We start from the raw sequence: 24,976 nt of genomic DNA, 5'->3' as shown, positions 1-24,976 counted from the left end.
GTGAGAGAGAGCGTGGGCAGCAGGCCTAAAATATACAGTGAGGAAAAAAAGTATTTGTCCCCTGCTGATTTTGTACGTTTGCCCACTGACAAAGACATGATCAGTCTATAATTTTAATGGTAGGTTTATTTGAACAGTGACAGACAGAATAACAACCAAAAAAATCCAGAAAAACGTACAAAAATGTAATAAATTGATTTGCATTTTAATGAGGGAAATAAGTATTTGACCCCTCTGCAAAAACATGACTTAGTACTTGGTGGCAAAACCCTTGTTGGCAATCAGAGGTCAGACGTTTCTTGTAGTTGGCCACCAGGTTTGCACACATCTCAGGAGGGATTTTGTCCCACTCCTCTTTGCAGATCTTCTCCAAGTCATTAAGGTTTCGAGGCTGACGTTTGGCAACTCGAACCTTCAGCTCCCTCCACAGATTTTCTATAGTGGCTAGGCCACTCCAGGACCTTAATGTGCTTCTTCTTGAGCCACTCCTTTGTTGCCTTGGCCGTGTGTTTTGGGTCATTGTCATGCTGGACTACCCATCCACGACCCATTTTCAATGCCCTGGCTGAGGGAAGGAGGTTCTCACCCAAGATTTGATGGTACATGGCCACGTCCATCGTCCCTTTGATGCGGTGAAGTTGTCCTGTCCCCTTAGCAGAAAAACATCCCCAAAGCATAATGTTTCCACCTCCATGTTTGACGGTGGGGATGGTGTTCTTGGGGTCATAGGCAGCATTCCTCCTCCTCCAAACACGGTGAGTTGAGTTGATGCCAAAGAGCTCGATTTTGGTCTCATCTGACCACAACACTTTCACCCAGTTCTCCTCTGAATCATTCAGATGTTCATTGGCAAACTTCAGATGGGCCTGTGTATGTGCTTTCTTGAGCAGGGGGACCTTGCGGGCGCTGCAGGATTTCAGTCCTTCACGGCGTAGTGTGTTACCAATTGTTTTCTTGGTGACTATGGTCCGAGCTGCCTTGAGATCATTGACAAGATCCTCCCGTGTAGTTCTGGGCTGATTCCTCACTGTTCTCATGATCATTGCAACTCCACGAGGTGAGATCTTGCATGGAGCCCCAGGCAGAGAGAGATTGCTTGGCCTCCGACCACAAGGCACTACAGAGGGTAGTGCGTACGGCCCAGTACATCACTGGGGCCAAGCCTCCTGCCATCCAGGACCTCTATACCAGGCGGTGTCAGAGGAAAGCCCTCAAAATTGTCAAAGACTCCAGCCACCCTAGTCATAGACTGTTCTCTCTGCTACCGCACGGCAAGCGGTACCGGAGTGCCAAGTCTAGGTCCAAAATACTTCTCAACAGCTTCTACCCCCAAGCCATAAGACTCCTGAACAGCTAATCATGGCTACCCGGACTATTTGCACTGACCCCCCACCCCATTATTTTACGCTGCTGCTACTCTGTTAATTATTTATGCATAGTCACTTTAACTCTGCCCACATGTACATATTACTTCAACTACCTCAACTAGCCGGTGCCCCCGCACATTGACTCTGCACCGGTACCCCCCCCGTATATATAGCCTCCCTACTGTTATTTTTTTTTACTTCCGCTCTTTTTTTCTTAACACTTTTTTTGTTGTTGTTTTATTTTTACTTTTTCGTTAAAAATAAATGCACTGTTGGTTAAGGGCTTTAAGTAAGCATTTCACTGTAATGTCTGCACCTGTTGTATTCGGCGCATGTGGCCAATAACATTTGATTTGATTTGATTTGATTGACAGTTATTTTGTGTTTCTTCCATTTGCGAATAATCGCACCAACTGTTGTCACCTTCTCACCAAGCTGCTTGGCGATGGTCTTGTAGCCCATTCCAGCCTTGTGTAGGTCTACAATCTTGTCCCTGACATCCTTGGAGAGCTCTTTGGTCTTGGCCATGGTGGAAAGTTTGGAATCTGATTGATTGATTGCTTCTGTGGACAGGTGTCTTTTATACAGTTAACAAGCTGAGAATAGGAGCACTCCCTTTAAGAGTGTTCTCCTAATCTCAGCTCGTTACCTGTATAAAAGACACCTGGGAGCCAGAAATCTTTCTTATTGAGAGGGGGTCAAATGCTTATTTCTTTTTTTGTTGTTATTCTGTCTCTCACTGTTCAAATAGACCTACCATTAAAATTATAGACTGATCATTTCTTTGTCAGTGGGCAAACGTACAAAATCAGCAGGGGATCAAATACTTTTTTCCCTCACTGTAACATAAATCTTAAAGGAAGAATAACTGTGGAATGTTCTCTTCCTGATAGCTGAGATGTCAAGGAGGCAAAACTGTTCTGCGTATTTATATATAGTGCACTACGTTAGACCAGGTCCCATAGGGCTCTGGTCAAAAGTTGTGCACTATATAGGGAATAGGGTGTCATTTGGGACACAGCTCGTGAGGTGAGGGTTGCTGCATTAGCACTGTGAAGTGGAGGAAACCAGACTGAGCTCACAACAAGCTGTTTTGCTTGGCAGCATCTTTTTGTTGACATTGTCAGGTTCTCATGCTTATTAGGTTCCCGTTGACGAGCAGACTCGATGATGGTGTGGCCCTGCACAATTCCATAGACTGGCATTGTGTCATTGTGGAATTATTGTCTACTCGCTTCACTGGCATGCTTATTCTGGACCATGTAGCATGACTCACACTCATAGGGCCTTGCCTGTGAAATAGCTAACACGGGTTGTGGCATTTTGTAACGTGTTAAGGAGCTAGGCCATCCATGCATGTCAGTTGTGATAGTTGTTGCACAGAATCTCAATGGGCATTTTTTCCGTAACAGTGATGTTTTCTGATTCTCATCGGTCACAGGTTGACAGGTTCTGCAATGTTTTACTGGAATCCCATGAGGAAATAGCATTTCTTAGTACCGAGATTTGTTTTTGGTCTTAAATACCAGCTTTGTGCTTTCCTGTTGTGCTGCCACATGATTGGTGTATCTTATGCCTCGTCACCCTGAAGAGGAAGTTGTGTTTTTTCTGCTTGCTCATCCTTGCATGAGAACTTGAATTGAGGTGAGGCCGGCCTCTTCAGAAGCAGAAACTCAACCTATACCATGAAGAGTGCTGTTTCTCTGACCAAGGCCTGACAGTAAAGACAGGACAGAGTGCTGTTTCTCTGACCAAGGCCTGACAGTAAAGACAGGACAGAGTGCTGTTTCTCTGACCAAGGCCTGACAGTAAAGACAGGACAGTGCTGTTTCTCTGACCAATGCCTGACAGTAAAGACAGGACATAGTGCTGTTTCTCTGACCAAGGCCTGACAGTAAAGACAGGACAGTGTGGGAAGTTTCCTGAACTTCCTGACCCCCCTGCATCACTACACCAGATTGACCCAGAACCCTAAACACATGAAAACGTATTTTATTCCTTCCCTGTCGTTGTTTTTGACAAACTCCAGCACTCTTGGAGTGGGAGAGCAGTTAAAAAAAAATGCATACTATAGAGTGACGATCGCTCCTTCTTCACCCCATTATCTCTGGTTCCTCTGGTGTTCTCTGGAATATAATTTGTATCTCTCTCCTTCTTTCTCTCTCTCTCTCTCTCTCTCTCTCTCTCTCGCACCTTTCTAAATCACTTGAAAGCACCGCTGAAGCACTTTTCACCCAGGCAGTCACAAATCTTATGGCATCATTTGGGCCTGCACACACAGAGAGAATCAGCCCCCTTTCTCTGGCTAAAAGATTTGTGAACGGGAGCGACAACAAAAGCTTGGCCCACTGAAGCGCATCTCGACCTCGCCGGGCTGAGTAGAGGGGCCCCCTTTCATGCTTGTTTATATGAGCACCCCCTCTTCTACAACACATACAAATCACATTGGATCGTACCACTGCCTTCTGGGGGGTGTTTCAGAGGCGAGGGTGATAGTGCTTCGCTTTCCTTTCTCTCACCTTACGAAGACTGTGTCAGTCGAAACTGACAGTTGTATTTGTAAAGCTAATAACTTTATTAAAAGATAAAAGACAGACACTTGGTAGTATTAAAAATTGAGCAGCCATCTTAGTTTTTCTGTCTAGTTCTTCTCACCTAGCTTCACCCCACCTGTTTTATCAGCATGTGTTGGATGATACCATCCAGACCAGACATTGTTTCAATGCCAGCCCAGTTCTTCTTGAATAACACACTTAGTTTTTCTGAACGTTGAAATATAACTTTATAGCAAATCAGGCAGTGATAGGAAGCCTAGAAAGTCCATAGGCCTGTCTATTTAAGTTTCCGTTGTCTCTGGCTCGTCAGTCATCAAGGCATAATTCATCAAGACATTTATCGAGAGTGTGTATAACACCTTGGCCGTGGCTGTGTATCGTAAGTCCGTTTTGCAGCACATGAAGCAACACAGCATCAAGCAGTGGTGTAAAGTACTTAAGTAAAAATACTTTAAAGTACTACTTAAGTAGTTTTTGGGGGTACCTGTACTTTACTATTTATATTTTTGACTACTTTTACTTTTACTTCACTACATTCCTAAAGAAAATAATGTACTTTTTACTCCATACATTTTCCCTGACACCCAAAAGTACTCATTACATTTTGAATGCTTAGCAGGACAGGAAAATGGTCCAATTCACTCACTTATCAAGAGAACATCCCTCGTCATCCTTACTGCCTCTGATCTGGCAGACTCACTAAACACATTTGTAATTGATGTCGAAGTGTTGTAGTGTGCCCCTGGCTATCCGTACATTAAAGAAACAAGAAACTTGTGCCGTCTGGTTTTCTTAATATATGGAATGTGAAATTATTTATACTTTTACTTTGACTTTTGATACTTAAGTATATTTAAAACCAAATACTTTTCGATTTTTACTCAAGTAGTGTTTTACTGGGTGACTTTCACTTTTACTTGAGTCATTTTCTATTAAGATATCTTTACTTTTACTCAAGTATGACAATTGGGTACTTTTTCCACCGCTGGCATCAAGGAACCAGTGGTGATTTTGGGGTAGGTAGGGTTTACTAGTGGAGGGGTGATTATGGGGTAGGTAGGGTTTACTAGTGGAGGGCTGATTATGGGGTAGGTAGGGTTTACTAGTCAGGAAGGGCAGGATAAGACAGTGTGTCCCAGGCTGACTGTGTTAGTAGGCATGATGTCAGTATTGTGGAGCTGTGTGTAGACAGACTACTGTGGAAGGGGTGTGTGTAGTGGTGCGTGGAGGGGGAGTAGTGAGGGTATGTGCGTGCGTGTTTGAGTGTGTGTGTGTGTGTGTGTGTGCATGTGCAAACACCAATCCTCACTGAAAGACTGTAAGCTTTAAGACACAGGGTCAAACATGTGAAAAATCCTTGAACAAATTGCAAACTCATTTCCACCCCAAAATCTGAAACATGACATTCTCTTCCTCAAACCCTTTTCCGTTTTGTCTCGTTACCCCCGTGGTGGTTCTGCACGGAATGTTTGATGGACAGGTGGAATGCAGAGCGATTGAGCTTGCAATGTATTTAGTTTTGGCAATCCCTTCTTTGGGCGTTCTTAAGCAAACAGAGTGGTGCTATGTCCTGTTTTTACTGGTTTCACTTGTCACTGTTCAAACTGTCAAACAGACAGGTCCCCCGGAGTACACTGGGCAGAGCAAACAAAAAACATGACTCTAATACTTTACTGCACTGACCTCCAGTTAAGGAAAAGGAACACATATATTGAAACCATGCAATGTGAAGAGACTGAGTTAAAATGGTAACCATCTTTTCATGTAGACAAAATACAATTTGTTCAGGTACAGTACTGGGTTGGTTGTTTAAATGAGGAGGTGAAGCAAAGTGAATGTCTTGACATAGCCTGCTATACTGTCAAACCATTGTGTGGCTGTCACAAGCTACGTGGGCATGGATCTTACTTTAAGAGACATTTACAAATGTGTGGCTACTTTGATTGCTCACCTATCTCATTATGTCATTGTGTTCCTGCATATTCACACAGTACTTTATCATTGTTGTAGCTAGAACAGAAGTAGACAAACAACTGTACTCTGACCAGCAAATATCTATGGACCAACCTGCTAGAGGTCAGAGTCTCACAGTGTTTATCTGACCTTTTCATCTCTTAACATGAGCACATGACATCTTCACATCTTCACACCTTCAGCACCCTCCAATGAACTCTCACTTTCTAATAGATTTGGATTATTGATCATGTCAATGAAAAAACTGAAGAATCTGTGAGGGAAGTCTATGTAGTGGTAAATTTTACTCATTTCGCAGACTCTCTTATCCTGAGCGACTTACAGTAGTGAGTGCATACATTTTCATACTGTTCCCCCGTGGAAATCAAACCCACAACCCTGCCGTTGCAAGCGCTATGCGCTACCAACTGAGCCACACGGAGTAGTAGCAGTATTAGTAGTATTAGTAGTATTAGTAGTAGTAGTAGTAGTAGTAGTAGTAGTAGTAGTAGTAGTAGTAGTAGTAGTAGTAGTAGTATTAGCAGCAGTAGTAGTAGTAGCAGTAATAGTAGTAGTAGTAGTAGTAGTAGTAGTAGTAGTGTCACACCCTGGCTCTGGGACTCTATATGTTGAGCCAGGGTGTGTTCATTCTATGTGTTCATTTTCTATGTTGGGTATTCTAAGTTGTTCTATGTCTATGTTGGCCAGAGTGGCTCCCAATCAGAGGCAACGAGTGTCAGCTGTTGTGGGTTGTCTCTGATTGGGAGCCATATTTAAACTGTATGTTTTCCCTTGGGTGTTGTGGGTTTTTGTTCCTTGTCGGTCTTTGTCACCGTGGACTTCACGAGTCGTTTATTGTTTTGTGTAGTGTGCTTATTATCACTGACGGTAATAAAGTCAATCATGTTCGCTCAACACGCTGCGTATTGGTCTACTCCTTTTCAAGACGATCGTGACAGAAAAACCCACCATACCAGGACCAAGCAGCGTGTCCAGGAACACACGCAGGAGGTGACTCTTGTGGATGTCCTCCTCGGTTGGGGGCAGATTACTGAGGAGGATGCCGTCCGGTACCGGAAGGCGATAAAGGGGGAGACCCAGGCAGGAGAGGAGCAGCGGCGCCAAACGGGTCAACGTCGGATAGGCGAGAGGCAACCCCAAGAAATTTTTAGGGGGGGGCACACGGCATGGGCGACTGGGCAGCAGGAGGCTGCCACAGGGCGAAATGGGAGACGAGGAGAGAAGGCCACCGGGTTACGGGAGCCATTGGCGAGAGGAGGGAAGGAAGTTGTAGAGGCACGGCGAGAGGTACTGAGGTGTATTGCCAGTCCGGTCCGGCCCGTTCCTGATCCCCGTTTAAGGCCAGTGGTGTGTGTTCCCAGTACGGTCCGGCCTGTTCCTGCTCCACGCACCAAGCCTACGGTGTGCGTCGCCAGCCCAGTCCGGCCTGTCCCTGCTCCACGCACCAAGCCTACGGTGTGCGTCGCCAGCCCTGTCCGGCCTGTCCCTGCTCCACGCACCAAGACTACGGTGTGCGTCGACAGCCCAGCCCGGCCTGTCCCTGCTCCACGCACCAAGCCTACGGTGTGTGTCGACAGCCCAGCCCGGCCTGTTCCTGCTCCACGCACCAAGCCTACGGTGTGCGTCGCCAGCCCTGCCCGGCCTGTTCCTGCTCCACGCACCAAGACTACGGTGTGCGTCGACAGCCCAGCCCGGCCTGTCCCTGCTCCACGCACCAAGCCTACAGTGTGCGTCGACAGCCCAGCCCGGCTGTTCCTGCTCCACGCACCAAGCCTACGGTGTGCGTCGCCAGCCCTGCCCGGCCTGTTCCTGCTCCACGCACCAAGCCTACGGTGTGCGTCGACAGCCCGGCCCGGCCTGTCCCTGCTCCACGCACCAAACCTACGGTGTGCGTCGCCAGCCCAGCCCGGCCTGTTCCTGCTCCACGCACCAAGCCTACGGTGTGCGTCGCCAGCCCTGCCCGGCCTGTCCCTGCTCCACGCACCAAGCCTGCGGTGTGCGTCGCCAGCCCTGTCCGGCCTGTCCCTGCTCCACGCACCAAGTCTACGGTGCGCGTCGCCAGCCCGGTCCGGCCTGTTCCTGCCACTGCGCACCAAGTCTACGGTGCGCGTCGCCAGCCCGGCCCGGCCCGTTCCTGCCACTCGCACCAAGCCAGGGGGTGCGAAGTCGTCAGTCCGGCACAACCCGTGCCTGGGTCATCGGTGCCAATTCAGGTACCGCTCTACTGCTCCACTAAGGAGCTGAAGCCTACCGCTCCTGCTACGTCCAGTCCAGCTCCAGCCAGCGGGGCCAGACCGGACCAGGGGCGCTATGGGGGTTTGTTGGAGGGTGGTGGGCAAGCCCGAGCCGGAGCCGCCGCCGAGGAGGTATGCCCGCCCCGCCCTCCCCCGTTTTGCTTTAGTTGAGGCGCGGTCGCAGTCCGCGCCTTTAGGGTACTGTCACACCCTGGCTCTGGGACTCTATATGTTGAGCCAGGGTGTGTTCATTCTATGTGTTCATTTTCTATGTTGGGTATTCTAAGTTGTTCTATGTCTATGTTGGCCAGAGTGGCTCCCAATCAGAGGCAACGAGTGTCAGCTGTTGTGGGTTGTCTCTGATTGGGAGCCATATTTAAACTGTATGTTTTCCCTTGGGTGTTGTGGGTTTTTGTTCCTTGTCGGTCTTTGTCACCGTGGACTTCACGAGTCGTTTATTGTTTTGTGTAGTGTGCTTATTATCACTGACGGTAATAAAGTCAATCATGTTCGCTCAACACGCTGCGTATTGGTCTACTCCTTTTCAAGACGATCGTGACAAGTAGTAGTAGTAGCGTTTGATTGAATTGAGCCCTTACTCTAATTCAGTTCTTTCAAATATATATTTTGTCGTTTACAAAAATATCACATTTTTATTTTTGCTTTAGTTTATACCAAGAGCCCAATTCCACGTCTTATGCCAGCTTGATTAAGTGCTACTTTAATGTGCATGGGTCACATGCAATGGAAAAAAGGTGTACAAACGTTGGGTCTAAAACACTCATAAAAACATGGCTTTCCAACTTGCTCCTAATTCCAAAATACATTTTGCAACACCACCATGTCCAGTTGTATAAGTGGCATGGAATAATAGAAGAGAGAAAGGGTTGATGGCTGTAATGTACAGTACAGTCTGGTGTTGTTAATGCATGCTTGCATTAAGTGTTTATGTGTAGGCCTACAGCTTGTTTAAGTCTTTACTGTAGTACAAAGCTTTACTGGAGCCTATATTGTTCTTCAGGCCTGTATACTACAATATCATCCAGTGAATTGATATTGTTTTAAATCAGCCTCTATAATGTTTGAGGCATTCCTTTGAGGTTGTGAAACATGGTGGTTTAACCAGAGGAAGGATCACACACACACACACAAAAGAGAGAGAGAGAGAGAGAGAGAGAGAGAGAGAGAGAGAGAGAGAGAGAGAGAGAGAGAGAGAGAGAGAGAGAGAGAGAGAGACAGAGACAGAGGGGTGTGCTACTTTCTGCACCAGTGCTGTGGTTGTGGGTCACAGGCTTATCGTTGGCCAGCCCATCTCTTTGCAGTAATGAGTGGCCTACCTTACCTTATCTCTCCTCTGCTGTTATTGCCTCTTAATTACCCAACACACAATTCAAGCAAACATTTTACTTTCCATCATTATACTGACTCACTCTGGGAAAATGGCTTGTGTTGCTCAAGAGCTTAGTTCTCACACCTTTTTAGTTTAGTGTTTCTTAGCAAATAAGGGCACAAGAGGTTGCTTATTTGAAGAGTTGTTCTCTAGCAAGGGTGGAGAAGGAATTATTTTGGTTACGATTAGGTTTGATCATTTGTTTGTTTATAGTTTTTTTTTGTGTTTGAGTTTTGAAAATGAAGGGATAGTGGAACACTCACAACAATGTGTGGCCTATGCTACAATACAGACAGTACAGTTGTTGTTTTGATGACTTTAACTCCATTTGAACCAGTCAAAAATGGCAGAATAGTTTAACAGGGATGTGTGGTAGAGAAACAACTGATTTTACGAGTATGTGTGTGCAAGAGACGGGTACAGTGACAGAGAGATGTGGGACATGAAGGGTGGAGGGTACAGGGACAGAGAGAAGCGGGACATGAAGGGTGGAGGGTACAGGGACAGAGAGATGTGGGACATGAAGGGTGGAGGGTACAGGGACAGAGAGAAGCGGGACATGAAGGGTGGAGGGTACAGTGACAGAGAGATGCGGGACATGAAGGGTGGAGGGAACAGGGACAGAGAGATGCGGGACATGAAGGGTGGAGGGTACAGGGACAGAGAGATGCGGGACATGAAGGGTGGAGGGTACAGGGACAGAGAGATGCAGGACATGAAGGGTGGAGGGTACAGGGACAGAGAGATGCGGGACATGAAGCGTGGAGGGTACAGGGACAGAGAGATGCGGGACATGAAAGGTGGAGGGTACAGGGACAGAGAGATGCGGGACATGAAGCGTGGAGGGTACAGGGACAGAGAGATGCGGGACATGAAGGGTGGAGGGTACAGGGACAGAGAGAAGCGGGACATGAAGGGTGGAGGGTACAGTGACAGAGAGATGCGGGACATGAAGGGTGGAGTGTACAGGGACAGAGAGATGCAGGACATGAAGCGTGGAGGGGTACTACTCTAGAGGGTGCTGTTCACTGAAGAAAACATGTTATCATTCTCTCTCAACTCCACCCTCTCTCTTCTCTCAAATCAAATCAAATCAAATTGTATTGGTTGCATACACATATTAAGCAGATGCTATTGCGGGTGTAGCGAAATGCTTGTGTTCCTAGCTCCAACAGTGCAGTATCTAACAATACTGTCTCTCTTTCTCTCTCTCTCTCTCTCTCTCTCTCTCTCTCTCTCTCTCTCTCTCTCTCTCTCTCTCTCTCTCTCTCTCTCTCTCTCTCTCTCTCTCTCTCTCTCTCTCTCTCTCTCTCTCTCTCTCTCTCTCTCTGTGTCTCACACTCTTTCTTCTCATCAAAAACAGTAACCTTTAACCTCAATTCACAAACTTGATCAGTTTTCCTGATTTAAAAACAAACTTGAACTTGAACTAGTTATAGAAGTAATTATATCTTTCCTCAAAGCCCTCTTTGTGAAGAACTCAAGTTAAGAGGGTTATACTGTATGTTATACTGGATGTTATACTGGATGTTATACTGTATGTTATACTGGATGTTATACTGGATGTCATACTGGATGTCATACTGTATATTATACTGGATGTTATACTGGATGTTATACTGTATGTTATACTGGATGTCATACTGTATGTTATACTGGATGTTATACTGGATGTCATACTGGATGTCATACTGTATATTATACTGGATGTTATACAGGATATTATACTGGATGTTATACTGGATGTCATACTGTATGTTATACTGTATGTTATACTGTATGTTATACTGTATGTTATACTGGATGTCATACTGTATGTCATACTGGATGTTATACTGTATGTTATACTGGATGTTATACTGGATGTCATACTGTATGTCATACTGGATGTTATACTGTATGTTAAACTGTATATTATACTGGATGTTATACTGTATGTCATACTGGATGTTATACTGGATGTTATACTGGATGTTATACTGTATGTTATACTGTATATTATACTGGATGTCATACTGTATGTTATACTGTATGTTATACTGTATGTCATACTGGATGTTATACTGTATGTTATACTGTATATTATACTGGATGTTATACTGTATGTCATACTGGATGTTATACTGGATGTTATACTGGATGTTATAATGTATGTTATACTGTATATTATACTGGATGTCATACTGTATGTTATACTGGATGTTATACTGTATGTCATACTGGATGTTATACTGGATGTTATACTGGATGTCATACTGGATGTTATACTGGATGTTATACTGTATGTTATACTGTATGTTATACTGGATGTTATACTGGATGTCATACTGGATGTTATACTGTATGTCATACTGTATGTCATACTGTATGTTATACAGGATGTTATACTGGATGTCATACTGGATGTTATACAGGATGTTATACTGTATATTATACTGTATGTTATACTGTATATTATACTGTATATTATACTGTATGTTATACTGTATATTATACTGGATGTTATACTGGATGCTATACTGGATGTCATACTGTATGTCATACTGGATGTTATACTGTATGTTATACTGTATATTATACTGGATGTTATACTGTATGTCATACTGGATGTTATACTGGATGTTATACTGTATGTTATACTGTATATTATACTGGATGTCATACTGTATGTTATACTGGATGTTATACTGTATGTTATACTGTATGTTATACTGGATGTCATACTGGATGTCATACTGTATAATATACTGGATGTTATACTGTATGTTATACTGTATATTATACTGGATGTTATACTGGATGTCATACTGTATGTTATACTGTATATTATACTGTATATTATACTGTATATTATACTGGATGTTATACTGGATGTTATACTGGATGTCATACTGTATGTTATACTGGATGTTATACTGGATGCTATACTGGATGTCATACTGTATGTCATACTGGATGTTATACTGTATGTTATACTGTATATTATACTGGATGTTATACTGTATGTCATACTGGATGTTATACTGGATGTTATACTGGATGTTATACTGTATGTTATACTGTATAGTATACTGGATGTCATACTGTATGTTATACTGGATGTTATACTGGATGTCATACTGTATGTTATACTGTATATTATACTGTATATTATACTGTATATTATACTGGATGTTATACTGGATGTTATACTGGATGTTATACTGGATGTCATACTGTATGTTATACTGGATGTTATACTGGATGTTATACTGTATATTATACTGGATGTCATACTGTATGTCATACTGGATGTTATACTGGATGTTATACTGTATATTATACTGGATGTTATACTGGATGTCATACTGGATGTTATACTGGATGTTATACTGGATGTTATACTGTATGTTATACTGGATGTTATACTGTATGTTATACTGGATGTTATACTGTATGTTATACTGTATATTATACTGGATGTTATACTGGATGTCATACTGGATGTTATACTGGATGTTATACTGGATGTTATACTGTATATTATACTGGATGTCATACTGTATGTTATACTGTATGTTATACTGTATGTCATACTGGATGTTATACTGTATGTTATACTGTATATTATACTGGATGTTATACTGTATGTCATACTGTATGTTATACTGTATGTTATACTGGTTGTTATACTGTATGTTATACTGTATATTATACTGGATGTCATACTGTATGTTATACTGGATGTTATACTGTATGTCATACTGGATGTTATACTGGATGTTATACTGGATGTCATACTGTATGTTATACTGGATGTTATACTGTATGTTATACTGTATGTTATACTGGATGTTATACTGGATGTCATACTGGATGTCATACTGGATGTTATACTGTATGTCATACTGTATGTCATACTGTATGTTATACAGGATGTTATACTGGATGTCATACTGGATGTTATACTGGATGTTATACTGTATATTATACTGTATGTTATACTGTATATTATACTGTATATTATACTGTATGTTATACTGTATATTATACTGGATGTTATACTGGATGCTATACTGGATGTCATACTGTATGTCATACTGGATGTTATACTGTATGTTACACTGTATATTATACTGGATGTTATACTGTATGTCATACTGTATGTCATACTGTATGTTATACAGGATGTTATAATGGATGTCATACTGGATGTTATACTGTATGTCATACTGGATGTTATACTGGATGTTATACTGGATGTTATACTGTATGTTATACTGTATATTATACTGGATGTTATACTGTATGTTATACTGGATGTTATACTGTATGTTATACTGGATGTTATACTGTATGTTATACTGGATGTTATACTGGATGTTATACTGGATGTCATACTGGATGTCATACTGGATGTTATACTGTATGTTATACTGTATATTATACTGGATGTTATACTGGATGTCATACTGGATGTTATACTGGATGTCATACTGGATGTTATACTGTATGTCATACTGGATGTTATACTGGATGTCATACTGTATGTTATACTGGATGTTATACTGTATGTTATACTGGATGTTATACTGGATGTCATACTGTATGTTATACTGGATGTTATACTGGATGCTATACTGGATGTCATACTGTATGTTATACTGGATGTTATACTGTATGTTATACTGGATGTTATACTGGATGTTATACTGGATGTTATACTGGATGTTATACTGGATGTCATACTGTATGTTATACTGTATGTTATACTGTATGTCATACTGGATGTTATACTGTATGTTATACTGGATGTCATACTGTATGTTATACTGGATGTTATACTGTATGTTATACTGTATATTATACTGGATGTTATACTGGATGTCATACTGGATGTTATACTGGATGTTATACTGGATGTTATACTGGATGTTATACTGTATATTATACTGGATGTCATACTGTATGTTATACTGTATGTTATACTGTATGTCATACTGTATGTTATACTGTATGTTATACTGGATGTTATACTGTATGTTATACTGTATATTATACTGGATGTCATACTGTATGTTATACTGTATGTCATACTGGATGTTATACTGGATGTTATACTGGATGTCGTACTGGATGTTATACTGGATGTTATACTGTATGTTATACTGGATGTTATACTGGATGTCATACTGGATGTCATACTGGATGTTATACTGTATGTCATACTGTATGTCATACTGTATGTTATACAGGATGTTATACTGGATGTCATACTGGATGTTATACTGGATGTTATACTGTATATTATACTGTATGTTATACTGTATATTATACTGTATATTATACTGTATGTTATACTGTATATTATACTGTATGTTATACTGGATGCTATACTGGATGTCATACTGTATGTCATACTGCATGTTATACTGTATGTTACACTGTATATTATACTGGATGTTATATTGTATGTCATACTGGATGTTATACTGGATGTTATACTGGATGTTATACTGTATGTTATACTGTATATTATACTGGATGTCATACTGTATGTTATACTGGATGTTATACTGTATGTTAAACTGGATGTTATACTGTATGTTTAACTGTATGTTATACTGGATGTTATACTGGATGTCATACTGGATGTCATACTGTATATTATACTGGATGTTATACTGTATGTTATACTGTATGTTATACTGTATATTATACTGGATGTTATAATGGATGTCATACTGGATGTTATACTGGATGTCATACTGGATGTTATACTGGATGTCATACTGGATGTTATACTGTATGTCATACTGGATGTTATACTGGATGTCATACTGTATGTTATACTGGATGTTATACTGTATGTTATACTGGATGTCATACTGTATGTTATACTGGATGTTATACTGGATGCTATACTGGATGTCATACTGTATGTTATACTGGATGTTATACTGTATGTTATACTGGATGTTATACTGGATGTTATACTGGATGTTATACTGGATGTTATACTGGATGTCATACTGTATGTTATACTGGATGTTATACTGGATGTTATACTGGATGTCATACTGTATGTTATACTGGATGTCATACTGGATGCTATACTGGATGTCATACTGTATGTTATACTGGATGTTATACTGTATGTTATACTGGATGTTATACTGGATGTTATACTGGATGTTATACTGGATGTCATACTGTATGTTATACTGGATGTTATACTGGATGTTATACTGGATGTTATACTGGAAGTTATACTGGATGTCATACTGGATGTTATACTGGATGTCATACTGGATGTTATACTGGATGTTATACTGTTAGTCATACTGGATGTTATACTGGATGTTATACTGGATGTTATACTGGATGTTATACTGGATGTCATACTGTATGTTATACTGGATGTTATACTGTATGTTATACTGGATGTTATACTGGATGTTATACTGGATGTCATACTGTATGTTATACTGGATGCTATACTGGATGTCATACTGTATGTTATACTGTATGTTATACTGGATGTTATACTGGATGTTATACTGGATGTCATACTGTATGTTATACTGGATGTTATACTGTTAGTCATACTGGATGTTATACTGGATGTTATACTGGATGTCATACTGTATGTTATACTGGATGTTATACTGTATGTTATACTGGATGTCATACTGGATGTTATACTGGATGTTATACTGGACGTCATACTGGATGTTATACTGGATGTTATACTGGATGTTATACTGGATGTTATACTGGATGTCATACTGTATGTTATACTGGATGTTATACTGTATGTTATACTGGATGTTATACTGGATGTTATACTGGATGTTATACTGTATGTCATACTGGATGTTATACTGGATGTCATACTGTATGTTATACTGGATGTTATACTGTTAGTCATACTGGATGTTATACTGGATGTTATACTGTATGTCATACTGGATGTTATACTGGATGTCATACTGTATGTTATACTGGATGTTATACTGTTAGTCATACTGGATGTTATACTGGATGTTATACTGGATGTTATACTGGATGTTATACTGTATGTTATACTGGATGCTATACTGGATGTCATACTGTATGTCATACTGGATGTTATACTGTATGTTATACTGGATGTTATACTGGATGTTATACTGTATGTCATACTGGATGTTATACTGGATGTCATACTGTATGTTATACTGGATGTTATACTGTATGTCATACTGGATTTTATACTGGATGTTATACTGGATGTTATACTGGATGTTATACTGGATGTCATACTGTATGTTATACTGGATGCTATACTGGATGTCATACTGTATGTTATACTGGATGTTATACTGTATGTCATACTGGATGTTATACTGGATGTTATACAGGATGTTATACTGGATGTTATACTGGATGTTATACTGTATGTTATACTGGATGTTATACTGGATGTTATACTGTATGTTATACTGGATGTTATACTGTATGTTATACTGGATGTTATACTGGATGTTATACTGTATGTTATACTGGATGTTATACTGGATGTTATACTGGATGTTATACTGTATGTTATACTGGATGTTATACTGTTAGTCATACTGGATGTTATACTGGATGTTATACTGGATGTTATACTGGATGTTATACTGGATGTCATACTCTATGTTATACTGGATGCTATACTGTATGTTATACTGTATGTCATACTGGATGTTATACTGGATGTTATACTGTATGTCATACTGGATGTTATACTGGATGTTATACAGGATGTCATACTGGAAGTTATACTGGATGTTATACTGGATGTTATACTGTATGTCATACTGGATGTTATACTGGATGTTATACTGTATGTCATACTGGATGTTATACTGTATGTCATACTGGATGTTATACTGGATGTTATACAGGATGTCATACTGGATGTTATACTGTATGTCATACTGGATGTTATACTGGATGTTATACAGGATGTTATACTGGATGTTATACTGGATGTTATACTGGATGTTATACAGGATGTCATACTGGATGTTATACTGGATGTTATACTGGATGTTATACTGTATGTCATACTGGATGTTATACTGGATGTTATACAGGATGTCATACTGGATGTTATACTGGATGTTATACTGGATGTTATACTGTATATTATACTGGATGTTATACTGGATGTTATACTGGATGTCATACTGTATGTTATACTGGATGTTATACTGGATGTTATACTGGATGTTATACTGGATGTTATACTGTATATTATACTGGATGTTATACTGGATGTCATACTGGATGTTATACTGGATGTTATACTGGATGTTATACTGTATATTATACTGGATGTCATACTGTATGTTATACTGTATGTTATACTGTATGTCATACTGGATGTTATACTGTATGTTATTCTGTATATTATACTGGATGTTATACTGTATGTCATACTGTATGTTATACTGTATGTTATACTGGATGTTATACTGTATGTTATACTGTATATTATACTGGATGTCATACTGTATGTTATACTGGATGTTATACTGGATGTCGTACTGTATGTTATACTGGATGTTATACTGTATGTTATACTGGATGTTATACTGGATGTCATACTGGATGTCATACTGGATGTTATACTGTATGTCATACTGTATGTCATACTGTATGTTATACAGGATGTTATACTGGATGTCATACTGGATGTTATACTGGATGTTATACTGTATATATACTGTATGTTATACTGTATATTATACTGTATATTATACTGTATGTTATACTGTATATTATACTGGATGTTATACTGGATGCTATACTGGATGTCATACTGTATGTCATACTGGATGTTATACTGGATGTTACACTGTATATTATACTGGATGTTATACTGTATGTCATACTGGATGTTATACTGGATGTTATACTGGATGTTATACTGTATGTTATACTGTATATTATACTGGATGTCATACTGTATGTTATACTGTATGTTATACTGGATGTTATACTGTATGTTATACTGTATGTTATACTGGATGTTATACTGGATGTCATACTGGATGTCATACTGTATATTATACTGGATGTTATACTGTATGTTATACTGTATATTATACTGGATGTCATACTGGATGTTATACTGGATGTCATACTGGATGTTATACTGTATGTCATACTGGATGTTATACTGGATGTCATACTGTATGTTATACTGGATGTTATACTGGATGTTATACTGTATATTATACTGGATGTTATACTGGATGTTATACTGGATGTTATACTGTATATTATACTGGATGTTATACTGTATGTCATACTGTATGTTATACTGGATGTTATACTGGATGTTATACTGGATGTTATAATGTATGTCATACTGGATGTTATACTGTATGTTATACTGTATTTTATACTGGATGTTATACTGGATGTCATACTGTATGTTATACTGTATGTTATACTGGATGTTATACTGGATATTATACTGGATGTCATACTGGATGGTATACTGGATGTCATACTGGATGTTATACTGGATGTTATACTGGATGTTATACTGTATGTCATACTGGATGTTATACTGGATGTTATACTGGATGTCATACTGTATGTTATACTGGATGTTATACTGGATGTTATACTGTATGTCATACTGGATGTTATACTGGATGTTATACAGGATGTCATACTGGATGTTATACTGGATGTTATACTGGATGTTATAATGTATGTCATACTGGATGTTATACTGGATGTTATACAGGATATCATACTGGATGTTATACTGGATGTTATACTGTATGTCATACAGGATATCATACTGGATGTTATACAGGATGTTATACTGGATGTTATACAGGATGTCATACTGGATGTTATACTGTATATTATACTGGATGTTATACTGTATGTTATACTGGATGTTATACTGGATGTTATACTGTATGTCATACTGGATGTTATACTGGATGTTATACTGGATGTTATACTGGATGTTATACAGGATGTCATACTGGATGTTATACTGGATGTCATACTGGATGTTATACTGGATGTTATACTGGATGTTATACTGGATGTTATACTGGATGTTATACTGGATGTCAGACATGACAAGACTGATAAGAGAGTAGAATCATTATTCCATAGCTTCTGGTGACTCAAAGGGCACCCTGTTCCCTACACACTGTACTGTGAGGCTTCAGAGATGTTCTAATCTCACACTGTGTGTGTCCCTTCACCTGTGGCACACACACCAAACACACCACACACACACACCACACACACCACACACCACACACACACACACCACACACACACACCACACACACCACACACACACACACCACACACACACACTCTTCCATACACACACACACCGCCTCGAGACGTTTACACAAGTTCCCCACAGAAACGGGGACGGGTGCATCGTTCGCATTTCTCCTCCGTTGCCATGGTTACCTGTCCTGTCAGCGGTCTCCCACCCATCCGTGGCGGTTTCTTCGGCGTGTAATCCCTGACATCATCTGTGTTTATCAGTCTGTTTTAGTTACAGGAAAGGATAGGTGCATGCTTTAGACTAAAGCTTAGAGTTGCTTAGGACTTTTTCCCCATTACCTCCTCAGCCTGGCCCCGAGGCATCCTCCCCAGCCTGCCACACACAGACAGGCTGGAGAAGGATAGACAAGGACAGATAAACAAACACACACACACACACACACACACACACTAGCACTGCTGGCCTTTCAAGAACAAACACAGGCAACTTCTCTCTGCCTTTTGAGAACACACACACACACACACACACAGCAGGTAGCCTAGCAGTTAGAGTGTTGGAACAGAAACCGGAAGGTTGCTAGTTTGAATCCCTGAGCTGACTATGTACAAAAAATTGTCAATCTGCCCTTTAGCAACATACTTAACCCTAAATGGCTGATCCCATGCGGTGAACCCACTCTCCTAGGTGTCTCCGGGGCAGTGGTAAATGCAAAAAACATATTTCCATTTCACCACACACTTATACAGGTTACACACTTGAACATGTGTGAAACAGGACAAATATAGGCACCCCCTCTTTGACACACACACTCATTATTTCAGCATTGGCTATTGTTATAGTGGTAGCTATTGTTGCTACCACTACAGTCCCGTGTAGCTCAGTTGGTAGAGCATTGTGCTTGCAACGCCAGGGTTGTGGGTTTGTTCCCCACTGGGGGGCCAGTATGAAAATGTATGCACTCACTAATTGTAAGTTGCGCTGGATAAGAGCGTCTGCTAAATGACTTAAAAATGTTGTTTTTTTTATGTCAGAAACAACAAGGCTTTTCCTATTGGAAAAATAACATTGTGAATGCTGGTTTGACACATAATATATCTTCTAACTCCTCTTAAAGTTAGAATTACAGTGTGAAGGGCCTTATTTTTCACATAAACAGTGATTTGGATTTGGGTCTGGAATGTGGAGCCATTTGGTAGGGACATTAAACTCGGTCTGTTTCCTGATGTTCTGAGAGTATCTAAGGAGGGATGTTATACGGTGAGTATTTCGTCAGAAGTGACACAGACCGGACCACTGAGGTCACCAATGGGGAGGAGAAAGCCTTCTCCCAGACCAGTCTTTCAGCTTGCTTTTAATTTGAGGAAATATTCTAAGAACCCTGGCTCTGGCCAAATGGTTTGCCCCAAACTCCCTTGTCGACACACATTGGAGAAGTTTGGTATTTTTATTGTAATATGTGTGTGTTTGTGAGAGCTAGTGGAGTGTCTCTCTCTCTCTCTCTCTCTCTCTCTCTCTCTCTCTCTCTCTCTCTCTCTCTCTCTCTCTCTCTCGCGCTTTCTCTCGCTTTCTCTTGCTTTCTCTCTCTCTCTCTCTCTCTCTCTCTCTCTCTCTCTCTCTCTCTCTCTCTCTCTCTCTCTCTCTGTGTCTCTGTCTCTCTTTCTCTCTCTGTGTCTCTGTCTCTCTTTCTCTCTCTGTGTCTCTGTCTATCTTTCTTTCTCTCTCTCTCTCTCTCTCTCTCTCTCTCTCTCTCTCTCTCTCTCTCTCTCTCTCTCTCTCTCTCTCTCTCTCTCTCTCTCTCTTTCTCTCTTTCTGTCTCCCTCTCTTAATGACACCCATCCATGCACCGAAAATAAATGGACTCCAGGTTGTGTTTCTCATTAATGAGATTTGTTGTGGAGGGATTTGATAGACAGAGCCCTAATTACAAATAAAGGAAGGACATGCTTCACTGCTGTTTGTTAAAACACTGTGTTCTGACGTGGGAAGTAGAGGAGGATTTATTAGAGAGTAAGGTCTCCTCTGTGATCACGTCCTGTTCAGAGAACCAGCCAGTCAGCCATGTTCAGAGCACCAGCCAGTCAGTCCTGTTTAGAGCACCAGCCAGTCAGTCCTGTTCAGAGAACCAGCCAGTCAGCCCTGTTCAGAGAACCAGCCAGTCAGCCCTGTTCATAGCACCAGCCAGTCAGTCCTGTTCAGAGAACCAGCCAGTCAGTCCTGTTCAGAGAACCAGCCAGTCAGTCAGTGAAATGTTTGATGGGATTTGAAATATGGATTGTGTGTGTGTGCGTGTTCCTTTTTGGGGTATACACCCTTATTACAAAAACCACTTGTGTTTTGCCTCTTTGTCCCTGAATGACACAAGACCTATGAAATAGGTTAACATAATTTCAGTGGGTTGTGTTACTTTGCTGTTGGGAGTGGCCAGACCTTCAAATAGTATTGGAAATCTTATCGGTGATTGCTTGAACTTTTTACATTATTTATATTTTGTCATTTAGCAGACACTCTTACCCAGAATGACTTACAGGAGCAGTTAGGGTTAAGTGCCTTACTCAAGGGCACATCAACAGATTTTTCACCTAGTCAGCTCTGGGATTCGAACCAGTGACCTTTCGGTTACTGGCTCAATGCTCTTAACTGCTAGGCTACCTGCCGTTCCCTTGTCTCGGACAGGTCTGAACACAGGTCTGAATGTGATATTGGTGGAGGGCACGGTTCCACCTCTCCAATGCTTTTTCTATCACCGACCCGTGGTTGTCAAGCAGTTCTGCCCTGCACTTTAGTGAAATGGTAAAAACGCTGGATCCTGGTCCTGTGGGTTGTGGGTTTGAATCCCATTTCAGCCCCTTCCCCTTTAGCTTATTTAGTTCACCACAAATCTGTCAGAAAGACCCCAGCTGATTACATCTCAATGAGAGTTAAGCACATATGCAGTATAGTGCTGTAACCCAATACTGTTGGTGTGTTGGCCATTGGCACTGTGCTACTGTAAAACCAGTCAAATATGTGACATTTTCCCTCGTTTTTTATTTTGTTTTTGCCTACAGAAGGAATCAAGATTCCGGGAATCGAGAATGAGACGACTTCTGGTGGATTCACAGGGCTTTTTGTGGTGAGTATATATGTTTCCAGAGACGTTACAGACGGTGTCAGCTTGCTTGTGGTATTCCAGTGTCAGAGTTATGGCCTGTAAAGCTCAGCTGTGTATACCTTATAACCTGAGTTGCTCTGGATAAGAGCGTCTGCTAAATGACTAAAATGTAATGTAAATGCAACCTCTGACCATGTGGCCATGTGTGGGTCTACTTTCTATAGTTTCTCCCTCACTGTAGCCTAACAACAAGACGAACTACGGCTGCACTTCGGCTGACCAGGCCACCTTTCACCCCAAGCTGTCATGGATGTTGTTGGAGTGTTGTTCTGCAGTTGTTTATCATTTTCTCGCAGACCCACTTCTTTGACAACCTCACCCTAATGTTCGTAAGTTTTTCTAACTGTAGGAAAGTAATGGGGCGGATGCCAACGGATTATAGTGTTACTGTGGTTTAGGCTTATAAAATTCTAACTCCTGACGCAACTCATACTTTGCTGTAGGCATAATTGTTCGCCAAATGCTATGAACTATTTAACTCGTTTTAATACCAATCATTTTCCTGCCAGTAAGGGCCTTTTTTAATAAAATCAGTGATAGAGCTCTCTACTTTTTCAGATAGTTTTTGGACTTTATTATTTTAGAGGCATTCGGCAGTAATATGAAAATGTATGCACTCACTAACTGTAAGTCGCTCTGGATAAGAGCGTCCGCTAAATGACTAAAATGTAAATGTAAAGGTAATAGTTGTCGCCGTGCCAAAGATCGCCTCATGTAGTTTTTGTCCTGCGTTTAAAAGACACTGTCAATCTCACTGCAAATACCAAAGATGGCATTTGAAACCAACCCTTTATTTGCAGAGCAGCAGACAGCACTGAAGCACTAAATTGTTGGGTGTTGAGGCGCTTTGGCCACCAATTCTCCCACTGGGCAAAACTGGTTAAATCAATGTTGTTTCCACGTCATTTCAACAAAAAGGTTCAATGTGATGACGTTGAAACAATGTGGAAAACTGATTAGATTTGCAAATTGTCATCAGGGTAAGCGAATTTCGTATTTTTTTCAACCAACCTAAATCCAAAGTCATGGTGACATTTTCTGACAATTTCACGTTGAATTTGCGTTAGTTGACAACACAACCAAATGTAAATCAAAAATAGACGTTGAACTGACGTCTGTGCCCAGTGGGCTGTATAGTGTGACTGGGCTGTAGTCCTACAGTACTGACTGTATAGTGTAACTGGGCTGAAGGCCTACAGTACTGACTATATAGTGTGACTGGGCTGTAGTCCTACAGTACTGACTGTATAGTGTGACTGGGCTGAAGGCCTACAGTACTGACTATATAGTGTGACTGGGCTGTAGTCCTACAGTACTGACTGTATAGTGTGACTGGGTGTGGAACTACTGTACTGACTATATAGTGTGACTGGGCTGAAGGCCTACAGTACTGACTATATAGTGTGACTGGGCTGAAGGCCTACTGTACTGACTATATAGTGTGACTGGGCTGAAGGCCTACAGTACTGACTGTATAGTGTGACTGGGCTGTAGTCCTACAGTACTGACTGTATAGTGTGACTGGGTGTGGAACTACTGTACTGACTATATAGTGTGACTGGGCTGAAGGCCTACAGTACTGACTATATAGTGTGACTGGGCTGAAGGCCTACAGTACTGACTATATAGTGTGACTGGGCTGAAGGCCTACAGTACTGACTGTATAGTGTGACTGGGCTGAAGGCCTACAGTACTGACTGTAAAGTGTGACTGGGCTGAAGGCCTACAGTACTGACTGTATAGTGTGACTGGGCTGAAGGCCTACAGTACTGACTGTATAGTGTGACTGGGCTGAAGGCCTACAGTACTGACTGTATAGTGTGACTGGGCTGAAGGCTTACAGTACTGTCTGTATAGTGTGACTGGGCTGAAGGCCTACAGTACTGACTATATAGTGTGACTGGGCTGAAGGCCTACAGTACTGACTGTATAGTGTGACTGGGCTGAAGGCCTACAGTACTGACTATATAGTGTGACTGGGCTGAAGGCCTACAGTACTGACTATATAGTGTGACTGGGC

This window comes from Coregonus clupeaformis, chromosome 35 (assembly GCF_020615455.1).
Source record: "Coregonus clupeaformis isolate EN_2021a chromosome 35, ASM2061545v1, whole genome shotgun sequence".
Lineage (NCBI taxonomy): Eukaryota > Metazoa > Chordata > Actinopteri > Salmoniformes > Salmonidae > Coregonus > Coregonus clupeaformis.
The sequence above is the reverse complement of the archived record's forward strand: the minus strand, read 5'-3'. Positions refer to the sequence as shown.